The 15,964-nt window shown below is 43.9% G+C and overlaps 1 protein-coding gene across 5 annotated transcripts in view; it reads left to right on the forward strand.

Annotated features, from left to right (window-relative positions):
- HOXB3 (homeobox B3) overlaps positions 1 to 15,964 on the forward strand; it is an 85,557-nt gene that overhangs the window by 18,492 nt on the left and 51,101 nt on the right. Inside the window, exon 1 of one of the 5 annotated variants that reach the window (XM_083408417.1) lies at positions 53 to 166. The exons of 3 other annotated variants lie outside the window; for them this stretch is intronic. The gene's annotated coding sequence lies outside the window, so the exon portion shown is untranslated. Of the gene's footprint in view, positions 1 to 52; positions 167 to 13,679; positions 13,897 to 15,964 lie in introns of those variants that run through there. One more of the 5 variants, XM_083408416.1, reaches the window with a different exon arrangement.

Genomic DNA, 15,964 nt, shown 5'->3' on the forward strand with positions numbered 1-15,964 from the left:
TTCTCCAGAATGTTAAGTGACATTTTAACTGCCTGCTTTGGCTTGGAGAGGGGCAGGAATGGGAGATCACTTTTCCAGGCTAGATAAAGGCTTCTCCATTGCTGGAATAGGAAGCATTGATGGTTCAGTGTTTACTCCAGAGGACTTAGAAACTGCTAAGCTTAAAGTAAGTTTCTCTTGAAATACTATCTGGTTAAATGACTTTTAAAAGGCTAGATTGCTAGAGATTGGGCGGGGGGGGCGGGGGGAGGGATTCCCGTCTCTCTTTCCAGCTTGCTTCTGTACAGTCTTAGCTAAATGAATGTTAAGGCCCCAGTACTCCCTTGGAGTGGCCCACGTTATGTATGTATGTATGTATGTATGTATGTATGTATGTATATAGGCATATGGTTAGCAGAAGAAGAGGAAATAAGATGAAGCGTTCCACCTCGATGAATGGCGATGTCACTGCGGAGTGCTCCAAGGATTTTGCTCGAGGGAGAGAGGGGATTATGTATGACAACTTCGCTGAGGTCCTTGGTAGCTCTTGTAAAGCACTTTGCGGGTGTATTCAGGTATTGGGCGTGTATTGATGTCTGGGTCTTAAGCACACTTACTTAGAAGTGATTCCTATCAGAATCAGTAGGATTGATTTCGACGGCTTGCTTTCAACAGAGGCTGTTCTGTCTGCGCGTGTCTGTGTGTCCTGTGTGTGCGCACGCTGGGAAAGCAAAATGTAGACTTTGAGAGACAACATTGCTTTTTAACCGTGTGTGTGTGTGTGTGTGTGTATTCCTGAATAACTTACCTTCAGAACATTGGACCTTCACAATTTACCTCCCCCTCCCCATTCTTCAGTATTTCTGTCGTTCGGGACGTTTCCTTTGACCTCCCACCCCCCACCCCCCATTTTACAAGCTATCTTCCTTCGCTTCCTCGGTATACTTGTAATTTTCCACATGTTGCTGCTAACCATGGCCTGGGAAGTTCTCCTGCGCAAGCCTGGTGGAAATGAAGATCAAAGAGCATGTACTTTCCCGTGGATAGTGTCCTATGTAGTGCGTCCCCGTGTCTTGTGCAACTCTCTGCCATGCATATTTCCCCCCCGGAAGTAAGCACCGTGAATCAAGTGGGGCTTACTTCCAAGTCAATGTGTCCAGGCTAGTTGCTTGGCTGATATAAAGGTGGAAGAGACTGCGGTTTGTTAAATGGGGCAGGTTCCATCTCGCCCACTTATGGAATCTTCTCTGTCCGAAGCAAGACGCCTTTGGAAAAGGGAAATGAGTTTTTTTGGAGGAGGGGAGAGATACTACTCCGTGCCCCATAAATGTTTAAAACTTCCCGTTTCTTCCGTCCAAATAGGAAAGGTTCATCATAAAGGTAGCAGAGGCTTTCCAGGCGGGGCCTAATCCAGATACTGATCAAGGAATGTAAAAAATCCTCTTGTCTTGAGGATGCTTTAAGCATAAACATTCAGCACTTGACCTAAAGCTGTTTGACTCTGGACTTCAACGCGCTTATGCCAAAGAGCTTTAGAAACTTCTATTTACTATTGTTGTTGGATCAGCCAAAATATTTTAAAACACAGGGAGGGAGTGGGACAAACCTTGTTTGAGTTGTGAAGCTTGCTTGCTTCTTACGTTCAGGAATAAGGGGCTGTATAGGATCTTAGATAAGAGGGAGCCCCAGGGCTTCAAAATGACAGCTGCATTCCATAGACTTCAATGGTATATGCAGTCTTCTCCTATGCAAACCTATGCACACTTATATCTGGGGTATATCCCACTGTGCTTTGTGGGGTTACCTCCGAATAAACGAGCACAGAACTGAAATGTAAGTTGTGTGTTGGCGTTTAAAAACAAACAAAGCACAAACTCATTCGGACTGATGAAATGAGATGTTGACTCTGCTGTAACCTCGCTACCAGCCCTTCTTCTTTATTCTACCTCGCTCCTCTTCATTTTAATGGAAATTACTAGTAAATCAGAGATTCAAAGAGGCCTTGCTTTTCCATAAGCAGAGCAGTTTCTAACTGATTTGCAGGCATTGTGGGTTTTGGGGTGTTGGTTTTTTTGCATATTTCTCCACCCGCTTTCAGAAATGGGCTGGTGCGAAGGAACCATTTTCCAACCTGAATTCTCTCTCTCAAGTTCCATTTAAATGAATGGGGCCTAGGCAAGAGCACTATTCATTGAAATAGACTTTAAGCAAGTAACCCTGCTGGATGAGCTCTGGTGGCTTTGTGGGTTGAGGAATATTTTCCAAGTGTTATTCTCCCCCTTTCCTTCCTCCCCCCCCCCCATTGCTTGAAGCTAGGATCTTTAGGGCTGTGTAACATTTGGTAGACACATGTCTTTCGGTGCAGGATAAAAGGGACCACTTTTGCTGCTTCTCCCTTCCTATCACATTTAGACCATCCTTCCTACTGTTTCTGAAGACTGTCCCCTATTGACTCTGTGCCGTTCTCTGAGAATAGGATCTGAGAACACACTTGACTGCAGTTGTGCAATGTGCCTGTTGATGGTGGCTTGCTGGCTTGAATGGGGAAAGACCACATTCTCTAAAACCTTACTCCGAATGTCTCTCAGTACATAATACAGTACACCTTTCTTCTTCTGAAAAAACCCTTTGGAGTTATGACCCACCCATCATTAAGCACATCCTACTTCCATATAATTCAACTGAAGAGTGAGGCAGTTGCTTGAATATATTCCATTGAATTAAATGGAACTTTAACCTTGACTGGATCGTGCTCTTGAACACGAAATAAATGATTCAAACTTTAGGGGCTGCCACAAGCCAATTTACACACGCATGCACACCTGTAAAACAGATAGATACATCTCCACAGAATGAGAGAGAAAAGAATGCTACCCGTTTAGGTTAGAGTTCGCAGGCTGTGCGCCAGTCATGCACTCTTATCTGTTCTATGAAATACTACGGTCTCATCGAATCTGTATCTGGTCTCAGGAAGGACGCCGACGTTTGGTATGGGCGCTCATACACATATATGAACGACATTGCTTTCCATTCCGGCCAATTTATTGGCACTGGGACACTGGGCAACAATCTAGACTATGGGCACGGAGTGAAGGAGTAATACCTATGGATGGGAAGAATGGAGATCTCTGGTTTCCAGGGTCGGAAAACAGAGGACCTTATTGCTAAGGAAATTTCCACCATCCATCCGTGAGTTTCTCCATTCCATAAACCTCCCTTTCTTCCTATCCAGTCAACACTTCTCTCTTTGCATGTTTGTGATTCATCTGCCTGTGCGATTAATTCCCACGCCTATGCACCTACCTACCTACATACATTTCTCACTTGCGTATTGCGGCATATGTGGCAGGAAGGCTTGCGATCCTATGCAGGCTGACACTGCAGTCTTAACCATGCCTGAGTAAAGTCCTATTGCACTCAAATTCAATAAGTAAGTGGGGTTAGGTAAGTTGGGGGAGTATGCTCTTTGCAACTCAGTGTGCCATACTTCCGAGGAAACATGCCTAGGATTAGGCGGCAGGACTGCTATCCCACACAGCCAAGGCAAGAAGGGCATCCTATCAGGATGATACCTGCGGTGTCTCAAAAGAACCAGGTCCAGCGTCCCATCCCTAGCACCTCGTTTGATCCTGGCCCTTGTGTTTGTTGGGCTGATTCCACCCGGTTCCATTTTAATGGGAAGGGCATTCCGTGCGTCGAAAGAAAGACGGCACAAGGGAGGCCACCCCTTCATAAAGGTGACCGGTGGGTGTTTCCCTTGCTTCTGTCCTGCCCAAAACATCTAAAGAAGGGAAAGTAGAAACATCTCAGAATCTGTTAAGCCTGGCCACTGATCCGCAGTCCTAAACCTGACCTCCCTCCCCCGCGCCCCTCTTAAATCCTTTCCGCAAGCTGGAACTGTCCCAACAGAGGAGGCAAAATTCTTTAGGTTTTCTGTGCATATTCTCTGTTCATCTGCACTCAGAGTTAAGTCAAAGGTTCCCTTCTATAAGTCACTTTTCTTCTCCTGGTGTTGCTTTCCTTTCTCCACAAACCCCAGTGTTTATTATGGCCAGTGGGAGTTTATAGTAAGGAAAAGTAGAAATTCCTCTCTTATCTTATTCTTCCTATTCTTGTTCCTCGTTCTTAGTTTGTTTGCTTTTCCCTGCAACGGCTTGAGAAAGTCTTCATGGGAGAGTAAACAGGAAGGCAATTCTTCCTAGACACAGGAGGGTTTCACCAGAAAATACTACTCACCCCCAATTGCCTATCGTGGTTTATTATTATTATTATTATTATTATTATTATTAATTGCAGTAGTGAAATTTCATTATATAAAATGTAAATAGGAAACACTAGTCGTATATACAGCATATCTTGTAGATAATATCATATTCTATACAATGGAGTTTGCATTATTATTAATAATAATAGTATTTTCTCTTCACGAATTCTGCAAATCCGAATTTTATTTTTATATATTTTGCTCTTTTGATGTTTCTCCCTGCAATTTTTTTCTCTTTTCATGATATCACGCAGTGGACAAGTTGCTCCTACTGAACAAGATTCAGGGGTGGGTATTAGTAGGAGTCGAAAACCGTCCATTCCAAAGAGGAGGAAGTGAAAATTAAGACACATTGGTTTCAATAATATTGGTTAGGTACAGTGTCCGGTGGTTAGGTACAGTTTAGGACTGTGGCTTTTCTTTTCTTTTCTTTCTTTTTTGTACACCTCTGCTAGTAAAGTTATTGTAACAGTGATGGTGAATTTCAGGAGTAGTAGTAGTCTGCTACTGTAATTAGCAGTTGTAAATAATAAACTGCACACACATACACCTCCTCCCTGCCCCTCCCCCAAAGATCCCAGACCTTCCCAAAACAGAAGTGGGCCTTTTATGCATCCTGTTCGAATCTTTCCCAATTAATCTTTCCAGTCTATCCTCACAAATTGTGAAGGGGGGGGGGTGTTGGGGAGGAGGAGACAATCTGCTCCAGACCAGCCAATATACACCTCTCTAAGTAGTACGTTTGTCAGGCGACAATAGTTGACTTCTTGACCACAAAAGGTCAGATCCAATGTTCTTTGAAGTCAATGGATAAACTCCCCTTGAACTCTGTTGGCCTCATGATAACCAGTCCACCCTATTCATTGCAGGCGCATGTGTGTGTATAAACCATTGTATGAATACCCCCTTTCACACACACACACACAACACACACACACACTCAAACACGACCTTATAGCTATCTACTCACTATGCATGAGCATAACCTGCAAAGATATTTATATAGATAGCCAAAGAAATAGATTTACTAAACTGGCCACAAAGCTTTTACATCTGGATAGAGTGGAGAAGTGTCTCTAAAATATTTGCTTTGTGGCTTGCAGGCACCTCAGCCCTACTTTGAAGCAATTGTCATGTAATGTGTTGTAGGAGAGCAGATTCAAGCACTTATGCCATGCAGAATTTTTGGCATTCCAAGCTTTTGCACAGATGTTTGGTTAAATATATACATTTAACTTGCAAGCTTTTCCACATGCCTGTGATGATACCCAACTCTAAGGTTATTGTTTATCAGGGCCGTAGACAAATGGATATTTAAGAACAAAGTGAAGTGGTTTATTTCCCCCCTGTCAGCTGCTGGGAATACACCTCCTATCCAAAATTGGGCCCTGAACTCACATCTTACAAGTTGATGGCATGTGTAGCAAAGTATGTAGAAGGGCTTTGATAGCGGGTGTGTGTTATTTTCCTTTCCTTTAGTAAACTGTATAGCAATGGTGGAGACAGTCTCTCTTCTCTTACAGTGCAACCCTATCCATACATATTCAGAAGTAGTTCCCGTTGAGTTCAATGGGACTCTCAGGGATGTGTGTCTAGGACTGCACTCTTCCAAAAGCAAGAGGCAGAGAAAAGGATGCAGATAATCGCATAAGAATTTATGTTTGCTCCCGATTTCTGCCTTCTACCTGTACCCAAGTCAAATAACAGAATGGATCTTCCAGAGGTACTAACGGCGGAAATGAGGAGTTTAAACCCATATTATGTTGCTAAAAACTGTTTTAATTCGGATATAGGAGGGGGCTTTTTTGTATTATTTTTTTAAGTACCCGGCCACAGGCACTAGAAGCAAAAATAAAACAGGACCTCGATTCCACCGACCTGAGCACTTTAAAATGCCATTTAGTTCAACGGGAGAGATTTAGGCACCTGCTTCATTCCATCAATAAAACCAACGGGACTTAAACTGTAATCCTATCAATACCAACCTGTGAGTAAGCACCACTGAACACAGTGCGAGTCATGTTTGAGACCGCACTGCATAGTGATCTTAACTTTGGCTGTAGGATGCCATAGGTGTCTCTGTCTGTCTCGCTCTTACTACACTCCCACCCACCCGCATAATGTTAATTATTATATCTCTCTTTGCCCAACTAGGCATCATTTCATGGTACAAAAGTGGTTGCTGAATTGTCTTGAGTTTGTTCCACCACCCCCCCTTTAAAAAGCACTGTAATCTGGATTAAAACACCAAAGAAAAATACCGCCCCTATTCTTCTTGATTTAAAAATAATAGAAGCTGGCGGGTTTACGATTGTTTAAAACAACTGGTTTTAAAAAGCAGTTTCGCTGTTTTAACTATAAGGTCCTTCTCTCTCTCTCTCTCTCTCTCTCTCTCTCTCTCCTTTACCAGAAGAGAAAAGGAGAGGGATTAAAATCTGTGAAAGGATTTTAATTAAGAAAATTAAATGAAAAGGGGGCACAAATGAGTTGTCTTGAGGGGAGGGGGGAGAGAGCGCGAGCAGGAAGCAAAGCAAAGCTATTCTAAACGATTAAATCGCCATTTTAACAGTGTAATGGGGTTTGCATACTGAAAGAAGGGGGGGGGAACGGTCCTTATAGCTCATCAATAATTCATAGGAACTCGGGATCATTCCCAGGTCAGCAGACAGAGAGGTAAAGAGCAGCATCTATATAGGAGAACCAGCTCTTCTTCTCCCTCACCCCACCCCCGCCTGCCCGCCCCAAATCAAAATGCAATGGGTGACTCTTCCTCAAGTACTTGGGGGAGAGTCTCGTTTTAAGGCTCGTGTTTTAGTGGTCTTTCACAACCCTCCACGCCTTCTGTAAGCTCCCCTTCCAAATTTCCACAATTCGGAACCACATTCGGTTTGTTGAAATTAAAACAAAGCAAAAAAACAAAAAACAAAAAAAACACGCAACAACTGCAATTAAGAACAAACGAACGAGCACCCATTCTGATTTGGCCAAGTATATGCAGACAAGAACATAGTCGAGAGGATGGGTGGCATGGCCTGGACAGGATCTAATCTCAAACATTGTTTTCTGGGCAGCCCCTGGCAAGCCGCTGTCACTCAGCGTTAGTCTCCCTCCAGTCTGTAGAAAGGAGAACAACGATGATAGCCTGGGATGTTGTTGAAAAGGTGAGAAGTGAAAAATACTTTGCTGGGGGGGGGTGTTAAGGGGAGAAGATATAGCCTGCTAGATGACATTGAGAAGCAAGTTTTCATAGCTGTTTTATCCCCACACGTATTGTTAGAAGAGGAAACGAATATCACCACTTTCCTGACTGCTTCAAACACGCTTCAAAATATTCATGGGAGCTATTCTCAAGCAAATAGAGGTGGCGGAGATGATACCAACTAGTACTTGAGGTTGCTTGTTTTCTTCTTCCCTCCTCCTCTATTTTTCCTTACCATTGTAAACCGCTTTGACTGTATTGGCGTTGCTATATAAATGTGTTGGTTGGTTGGTTGGTTGGTTGGTTGGTTGGTTGGTTGGTTGGTTGCTTACTTAGATGGACGGACAAAAGAAAGAAGTAAGACTGAGGTATCGTTTATATGAGATTATATATTTATTACTCCCTAATAAATCATTTGACCTATAGAAGCACGTTGCCGACTTGGTTTCTGGGGGATGAAGGTTTGATCAGATGACATGATAGTACCAACATCTGTTAACGGGGTAATTGATCAGCACGTGCATATTCTTCATCCAAAGGTCATAGCCCTCTGTTCCATCCACACATGAAATAAACGTTAACTTTGAAGATGACAGTTTTGATTTGTGTCTCATAAGAAATCAACAACTCCTGAACAGTTTTAATGCTCTTTCCCAAGTATATCACTTCGTCTCACAGCCCCAAATTCATCCATATATATGTGTGAGGGGTGAGTGTCTTAAAGGAATTTAGATCTTCCTTCCATGATTCTGTCTTTCCTCTCTTGGGCTGCTTTCTTTAAAACAACAACAGTGCAATTGAGAATGAAATGTTCATTCTGCTTTGCTAGATCGGGGGAGGCAATTACGTTACAAAAAGGGCGCAACTCTTGGGTGCTTCCCCACGGTTGCCATACTCACAGTAGACCCACTAAAATCAGTGGACTTGAGTAATTTAAGTGTTTATCCTGAGTGTGGCTCAATACACCTCAGAATATTGCATCTCATGAAGGGGGTTCTTGCATGTTCCGTGGTTGCACCCAGAACCTAAGCCCCAGTGAAACCCAATGGGAATGCCTCTCAACTAAGAGTGCGTAAGATTGCAACCTAAGCCAGCTCAGCTCTGTACTCTAAGGGGCCCCAGCTCCGCAAGTTTTTATTTCGGGTTGTTGTTGTTCCTGGCTTGGGTGCAAACTAACACTACCTGATCTTCTGTGATTTATTAAAACACGGTTTAATGAAGGTCCTGCTGCTGTTTTGCATCTGGAGGCACAAAAAAAGGCAAAATTCCCTTAAAATAAACTCTGCGAAGTATTATATCGGTGTGCGAAAGAGGGGGGTGGGGTGGCGAGATTGGAATTGGGGGGGGGGGCGGAAATCTCAAAAGCTTGTAACAACTCAGTATAACCAGCAGAGCCCGCTTCAGACCAATCCACCGCAGCTATAACAGGGTCACTTCCTGAGCCTTTCTGGCGAGCTCTTTGAAGAAGTCTTCATTTATCCCCCTGGAAGCTTCGCCCAAATGCACGGCGAACCCCGCCCTCCCCACTGCGGGGGGAGCCGCAAGCCACTTTCTGCAACCGTGCAGCTCCCCAGCACTAAAACGGCGAAAACAGGGGGCTCAACTATTGCAGCGGGTAACCCTCAAGTTGGCAAATAAAAGAAAAACTGGTTCTCAAGGCGTCGAGCCCAGCTGTCCTTTTCTTCGCGTCCCCTCCCCACCCCCCCCAGCACGCAGCACCCTTTTAAAGTGTGGTTTGGGAGGAGGGGTGGATATAGGGATTGGAGGTGGGTTGCAAACGCTGAGTGAAATGAGGGGAAAAGGAAAGAAAGAAAGAAAGAAAGAAAGAAAGAAAGAAAGAAAGAAAGAAAGAAAGAAAGTCTGCGCAGGTTCTGAAGACTAGGAGAGGTGAATATGGTCGTTGGTAGATTGGATAGAACGCCATTATAGCTCCGAGGGGTCAAAAAGGCGAGGGTCAAAAGTTTAGGCGGTGCGAGACCGGGTCTTGTGTTTGAGGCTGATAGACTGGATGTCAGTGCTAAAGAGGAGAAGGAGGGGGAGGGGAGGGGGAGGGAGAGGGGTGATGGTGTAGCGTGGGGGGGGGAGGGGAAGAGACCTTGCTTGTTTACTGGCTAGAGATGAGAGAATACGATCGCGAGGTAAGAGTTAGGAACTGGAGAGAGAGGCGGCTCAAAATGTTACAGAGCTGTTGTCTACGCAAGGGAGACAAGGTGGAGCTGGGAGGCTGGGGGCAGGCAGGTTAGCTGGGATGATGAGGTGGTAGCAGCATTTGGAGCTTGATATTGGGGGTGCCTTGGATCGATCGATCTCTCTTTCTAACTAAATACTGTACTGAACAGTTTGGACTCAGTGCCGCAGGCAGTTCTTCCTGGGTAAGGGCCATTAGAGTGAATGGAACCACGCAGGATCGGGGCAATGCCTTCATTCACTCACCACAATGGCGTTTGCGCATAACAGCTTCCTGCTGGATCGCAACCTTCTAGTCGGCGCAGATTTAGAACACACACGTTTGTTCTTTTGAACAGTTTCTTTTTCTGTACAAGCTCTTTAACTGCTGTGATCATCTATGTATACTATAAATTAAAGAGCTATAATATATTAATTCAATAACGTGGATTATTATTATTATTATTATTAAAGCATAATAAATCCTTGCTACACAGCGAACATTTATAACGTAATATTTTAATTAAAATAATCTTTGTAATCTTCCACACATCCCCATGGGGAAAATAATCACTGAACCAAAGTTGGAGGGGTGTTCCCAGGGTAAAGATGTATGCTTTTCTGAAATCAAATAACTATAAAAATACGTATCACGTCATTAAAATGAATAATAAACAAAGGAATTGGAAACAATATAGGATGTGTCAAAGAATGCTTCTAAAAGATTTTACCATAAGCTCCAAGCTGTAGGGGATTTAGGGCAGAGTCCAGCATCCATTTCCCATATGCAAACAAACCCTGTTGATTTTTTTAAAAAAACTACCTCGGTTTTGCTCAGCGCCCATTCATTTCGGTCTTGCGAAGGATAAATTTCAGCCTTAATCCTCTAGTAATATAGGATGTGAAGCATCCCGGAAGTTCTCCTATGCAACTTCCTGTTGGGGTGTTCTGTAAAGTTTTACAGATTAACTATCAGGGATTAATGGGTTAATAACTATGACTTTGTCTTTTAGGGAATTAATTGCTGTAGAGACTTTGCCTCTTAAAACTGGAAAGCAGTACTAACACTGTCTTAAAATAAATTGTCGGATACTATCTTAACCTTGGATCTCCCATAATACTGATGGGTTCTGAGCTTGCTTATTGTCAAGGCATTTGGAATCTGGGGTTTGTTTCACTTTATTATATTCATTTTCTTTAGATAATCATATACTGTCCTTCAACGTCAGAGTATTCGAAGAGAGACTATTCCATATTCCCGAATTTGATTAATAACATTTAATACGTTTACTTTTCCTTCTGATAAAAAGCGCCTTTTGTTTAGTCGATTGCAAATCATCTCACATTTAGGAGGGATTGTCCACTTGCTTCAGGATCCTCTTAAATTAAGAAGATAACTGAAGTTAAGAGTCTTAACGGTGTCTTCACAGAGGCTTAGCAATGCAGTGGTAATTAACCGTTTCCTGCTCATTAATACATTGCTCGGTCAAACGGCTGAGAGGAATCGAATATTCGATTGGCTGACAGATTTAATTTCTAAAACTCTGTTGCAAAAGTGTTAGGGCATGCACCTCCTCTGAATTGATGCGTGTGTGTTTGGGGATCATTCCTCATCCGAATTACTGGTGCAGAATATATTCGGCAACAACAAAGAACGAACCAGGCCGGATTAAAGTCGACAGTAAAATAAATAAATAAATCATTTTAATTTCGAATGAAGGGGTTGATCTCAGCGGTTAGGATAATGGTACAGTTGGAAGGGAAATTTATGAAACCATTCTAAGTACACACACGCAGACCGCAGAAGCACCTGAGCTCCTGTTCTTCCTTTCTTATAACTCTCCTGTTCAACATTTAGCGGATTAAATTGAATTTAGCGTCAGTAAATTCTATATGAGGAACAGTTCCCCCCGCCTTGTTGCACGATGTAGGTAGAAAGGAGCGATTCGCTTCAGAACCTCCATGAATCAGAACCACGTAGTTGGCTACCAGCTAATTTATTTGTGCGCAGATCCTAAACATGTTGACTATCAAAAGCAAGCCCCACTGAAAAGAGTGAAATTCGTTTACAATAAAGCCTGTTGTAGGATCTGGGATATAAAGTCCTGTTAAAGGTCAAGAAGACCCTATTGTTTTAAGTGTAAATATTTAGAACCAGGGGTGACAAGTTGCTGTCTTACCCTAGTTGCTTGGGCGTAAGCTTCGGACTGAGTCCAAACCCAAGTGGTGAGGATGGAGGTTTAAGCAGAGTTACTGAGTTGTAAATTGGGTTGTCCCTAATTTGGAGTAAGAGGTTTAAGGGGGTTGTAGTTCGTGTGTTTAAACGCACACCCGATCCTAAGCAAGAGGGTATTTCTACATCCAAAATGCATTTCTTGAGAGGTGCGTCGCATAGAAATGGTTGGTTTCCATATATCTCCATTCGGATATCTAATCCCAAATTGGTTGAAATGCAAAAGCAAAAAATAATAATATTAGCATTTCAAGGTGTGTATTTGCGTGCGTACTCTCCCATAAAGCAACACGGGTTAATTGTAACGAACTCTTGAGGCTTTTTTTGCTTGGTATTTATGAAAGATCACTATAAACGGGCTACATTTTCAGCGTAACTTGGGTGATCCATCTCTAGGCTTCTCTAATTACTACAGTTATCTCTGAAGCGCAGTCATCACCGCTCCAGGTTTGTGCAATAATAAGGGAGGGGGGAATGTGAGTGGGTAACAACTCCGTTTGTTTTCAGAAGGTTAAAATCATCTCGGTATGAATTTTCATGGCTCACACAAGCACACACGCTTCCTTTGCTCCCAGTACAGATCCCCGTGTATCTTACCGTTTAAGAGTCAATTTGCCACCATAGCCCAGCCCTCTATAGGAAGAGCCGTCAGGGATAAAGAATCCGAGAGAACAAGGGGATAAGCTGCTATTGGACGAGCTTTAAAACCCGTTCGCGGCGAAAATGAGAGCGAGAGGTTATTTCTACGAGTCCGCCCCCCCCCAAGACAATCCACGTAATGAGTTATTAATAGAAATAATTTAATGCCAATTGACTTTTCGATAGACTTCTCATGCCATGCCTCTGTCAAGTGCAGCAGGTAACCTGCTCTACAGCACACCGTGTGTGTGTGTGTGTGTGTGTGTGTGTGTGTGTGTACCTGTAGAATAGATGGTGAACAATACATACATCGGACAATAGGCAGCTACGGGCCTGGAAAGCTCAAGCCTTCGCAATCCATTACATTCTTGAAGCTAGACCTTTGATGAGTTAGGGTAACACCTCTGGTGGCTTCAAAGGTAGAGTTTCTTCCCAACAAATTTCCTTCCGGAATTACTTTAGCTGGGAGAAGGGAGGGGGAATATATGACATAAGCGTAGGTGACATTCAACCGCAGTTTTGCTCGTGATGGGAAAAGGCACAGAGATTTCGGAACATGTACTTCTTTCCCTCCCTCCCCCCTTTGAATCCCCGTATCATTTCTCCGTATTGTGTTTTATTCAGTGGTCGTTGTTTCTTTTCTTTTTTTCCGGGGGGAGGGAATAGATCCTATGAATGTGTGAGGAAAGTGTGTTTAAGTTTGAATTTGGAAGGAAAAAAGTTTTGGTCCCGAAGCCAAAAAAAGGGGGGGGCACATCAGCTGAACAATAATTTATGCATGTGTTTATTTAATGCATATCTAGATGCACGCATAAACAGGCTCAAGTGACGTGCACATATTCGTAAATTCATCTGTCTATCTATCTGCACACGCGCGCGCATATGTCCTCGCACATTTCTCTTTTGCATAAGCATCTACTGGCCAAAGAGCAACTTACAAAGAGACTGAAAAAAGTCGCAGGCGCTACAGAGAGGAAAGCCTGCATTAAAATTCCTTGCCGTGGCATTTCCCCCACCCCTCCAAAGTAATGACCTGGGTAAAATTCAATATGACCGAGAGAACTATGCAAGCGTATTATAGAAAATGCAAGAGGGAGAGCCCCGGAGTGGGGTGAAACTCAGGTCAGCGCGTCTAACAAATATTAAAATGTTGGAGGCGCTGGGGACACGCCTAGCTGTTTAACAAAGACTGACAAAGTATGGAGATTAATACGAAAACTTGCGGGTATCCGAACCGAAAACGCTCAGTTAGGCCTACGGCTCCCTGCAAGCTGGTAGCCAGCTATTCCTTAGGCTTTAAAAGGCAATCGCAGTGGGAGGGGGAGGAAAGGAAAAGGAAGAGATTTCCTATCGTGGAAAAAAAATAATCTTTGACATGGAGGAAGGAGAGATACGACGGAAGGATCCAGTTTTCCGGTTGGTGTTTCGGGTTCTTTTTATTGTGGTTGTGGCTGGACCGCTTGGGAAAGGCTGCTGCGTTTTGTATCCTGTCTTGCACGGGATGATTATTTTTAACTGCGCGAACAAGGGGAGGGGGGTTGTAAACGCTTCAGTTTTTGTACCTTGGGGAAAGTGTGTGGGGAGGGGAGGTATAGGAGTTGAAGGAGAAGACCTCCAGGCTTTTTTTGCTCTCAATCCAGAGAAGGGTGCTGTGATTGCAAAAAAAAGAGAGGCTCGATCCCTAACGCATTTCCTCGGAAGTAAGTCTATCCGTAGTAAACTGGAGCTGATCTGCTAGGTCGACGTGCAAAAAAGCAGCCTTGAACGCTGAGGCAGGCTCAGCAGTTACCTAGATGGGGGTCCTGAAAGTAATATAGAGGGGAGAGGGAAGTTCTCCTGCACAAGCCCCCCCCCCCTCATTGCGAGGAACCGGATTCACTCGGTGATCATACCCAAGGTAGCCAGAAGATAACAGTTCTTAGTAGTAAAATAATATTTGCATATATTGGCAGGTGCTTTGAGTTTGATGTTGTGCGGGCATGGGGGGAACGGGACACACACATTACTGGGACACCCGAGTAGTGTCCGAAAGGTGTGCACCCTCTGTGGCAAGCAATTGCCCAGTCGTCCTTTCCTATCTGTTTGAACTTTATTGTAGTATGCAAACAATGTATTGTGGGTCCCATCTGCTTGGAAACTCTGTCGTTTGAGGGCTTCATTAACTTGCCTCTTTGAAATGCAGAGAACGCCTGAGCTAAATCTGTCTTTGCAAACTTCCGAAAAGTTGAGACGTTTTTATTAGAGCAATCGAGAGTGACCAAAACAAAACACGGATAGTTGGGAGGGTCGGGGGGGGAGGTGTATCTTTTGATTTGGGGACAGCAGGCTGTTGTCCATGCCTCTGTGTGTGCGTGGTGCGCGGGGGGGGGGACTTTTGGAGAGGGTGGAAAGAATCGAACATTTCTGCTAGACGCTAGGGGTGCTGGTGATACTAGGATGAAACCCCCCTTTGTCTATTTGCGCAAGGCATTCTAAAAAAGTGGCGGTGGCGCTTTAAATAAAAAATTATATATATATATAAATAAATAAAAGAGTAGGCCTAGCTATTCGTTTTCCCGAAAAACCCATGTCTTGAGACAAGACTGGATGGAATACAGATGAAACAGGAGAGGGCGGGGGAAATGAAAAATGGAAGCGATCAAGGTCAGGAGAAAGAGGAGAGCGGATGTCTCAAAGGTGTATAACTGGTATACCTTTGTGTCTGGTAGGCTTCGTGGAAGGAAAGTTCTTTCTCTTTCTCTCCGCGCACTGGAGTTGGCCTGCAACTCTGGAAAAGTGCCCTTAGTCCTAAATTTGGTAATGATTCCCACTGAAACAAATTATTCCGAGTATGGTGTGCTTTCAAGTCGGACTTGTCTCTGTTCTTAGTAGACAAATCTGAAGCTGCGATCCCGAATTTCCTGTGTTGTCGCCCGACAATATATTAGCCCCACTTAAACAACCGGGGCAGTTATGGGTTCCCCTCGCCCGACCGGGGTGGCGCACTTTACAAATAAGTTGCGACATATTAGTTGAATTAAACGGTGCACCTGGTGAAATGCATGGAAGGTGGGGGTGGTTGAATCCCGGGAACCTCGTTACTGACTTGAAAGCAAGCCCTATTGAAATCAGCAGCTCTTACTTCCATGTAAATACGTTCAGGTTCGGGATGCCCGTGTTGGAAAACTGATGCCTTCGGTGCTGGAGGGTGTGCTCGCACGGTCCATTACCTGGAAGTTGGAGATTTGGATTCCAGTGGCATGGACTCTCTGGGGTATAGGCTTAATATGGCATTATGAATTAAAACACAAACGCCTTGTCTGTTATCTAACCAGCATCTGTTGTTGTAGGCAGCGGGTGTAGAGACATGAATTAACGCAGCCTTCGTGCCACGGGTTTGGTTGTTTGGGGGAGGAAGGGGGACAACAAGAAGAATGTCTGAGTTGCTGCTTTGACTTTTTCCAAACTATTTTTTGACTCATGTGGGAGGCTGGTCTCGAAGCAC

Source organism: Podarcis tiliguerta (genome assembly GCF_965153285.1).
Source record: "Podarcis tiliguerta genome assembly, chromosome: 13".
NCBI classification, from domain to species: Eukaryota; Metazoa; Chordata; class Lepidosauria; order Squamata; family Lacertidae; genus Podarcis; species Podarcis tiliguerta.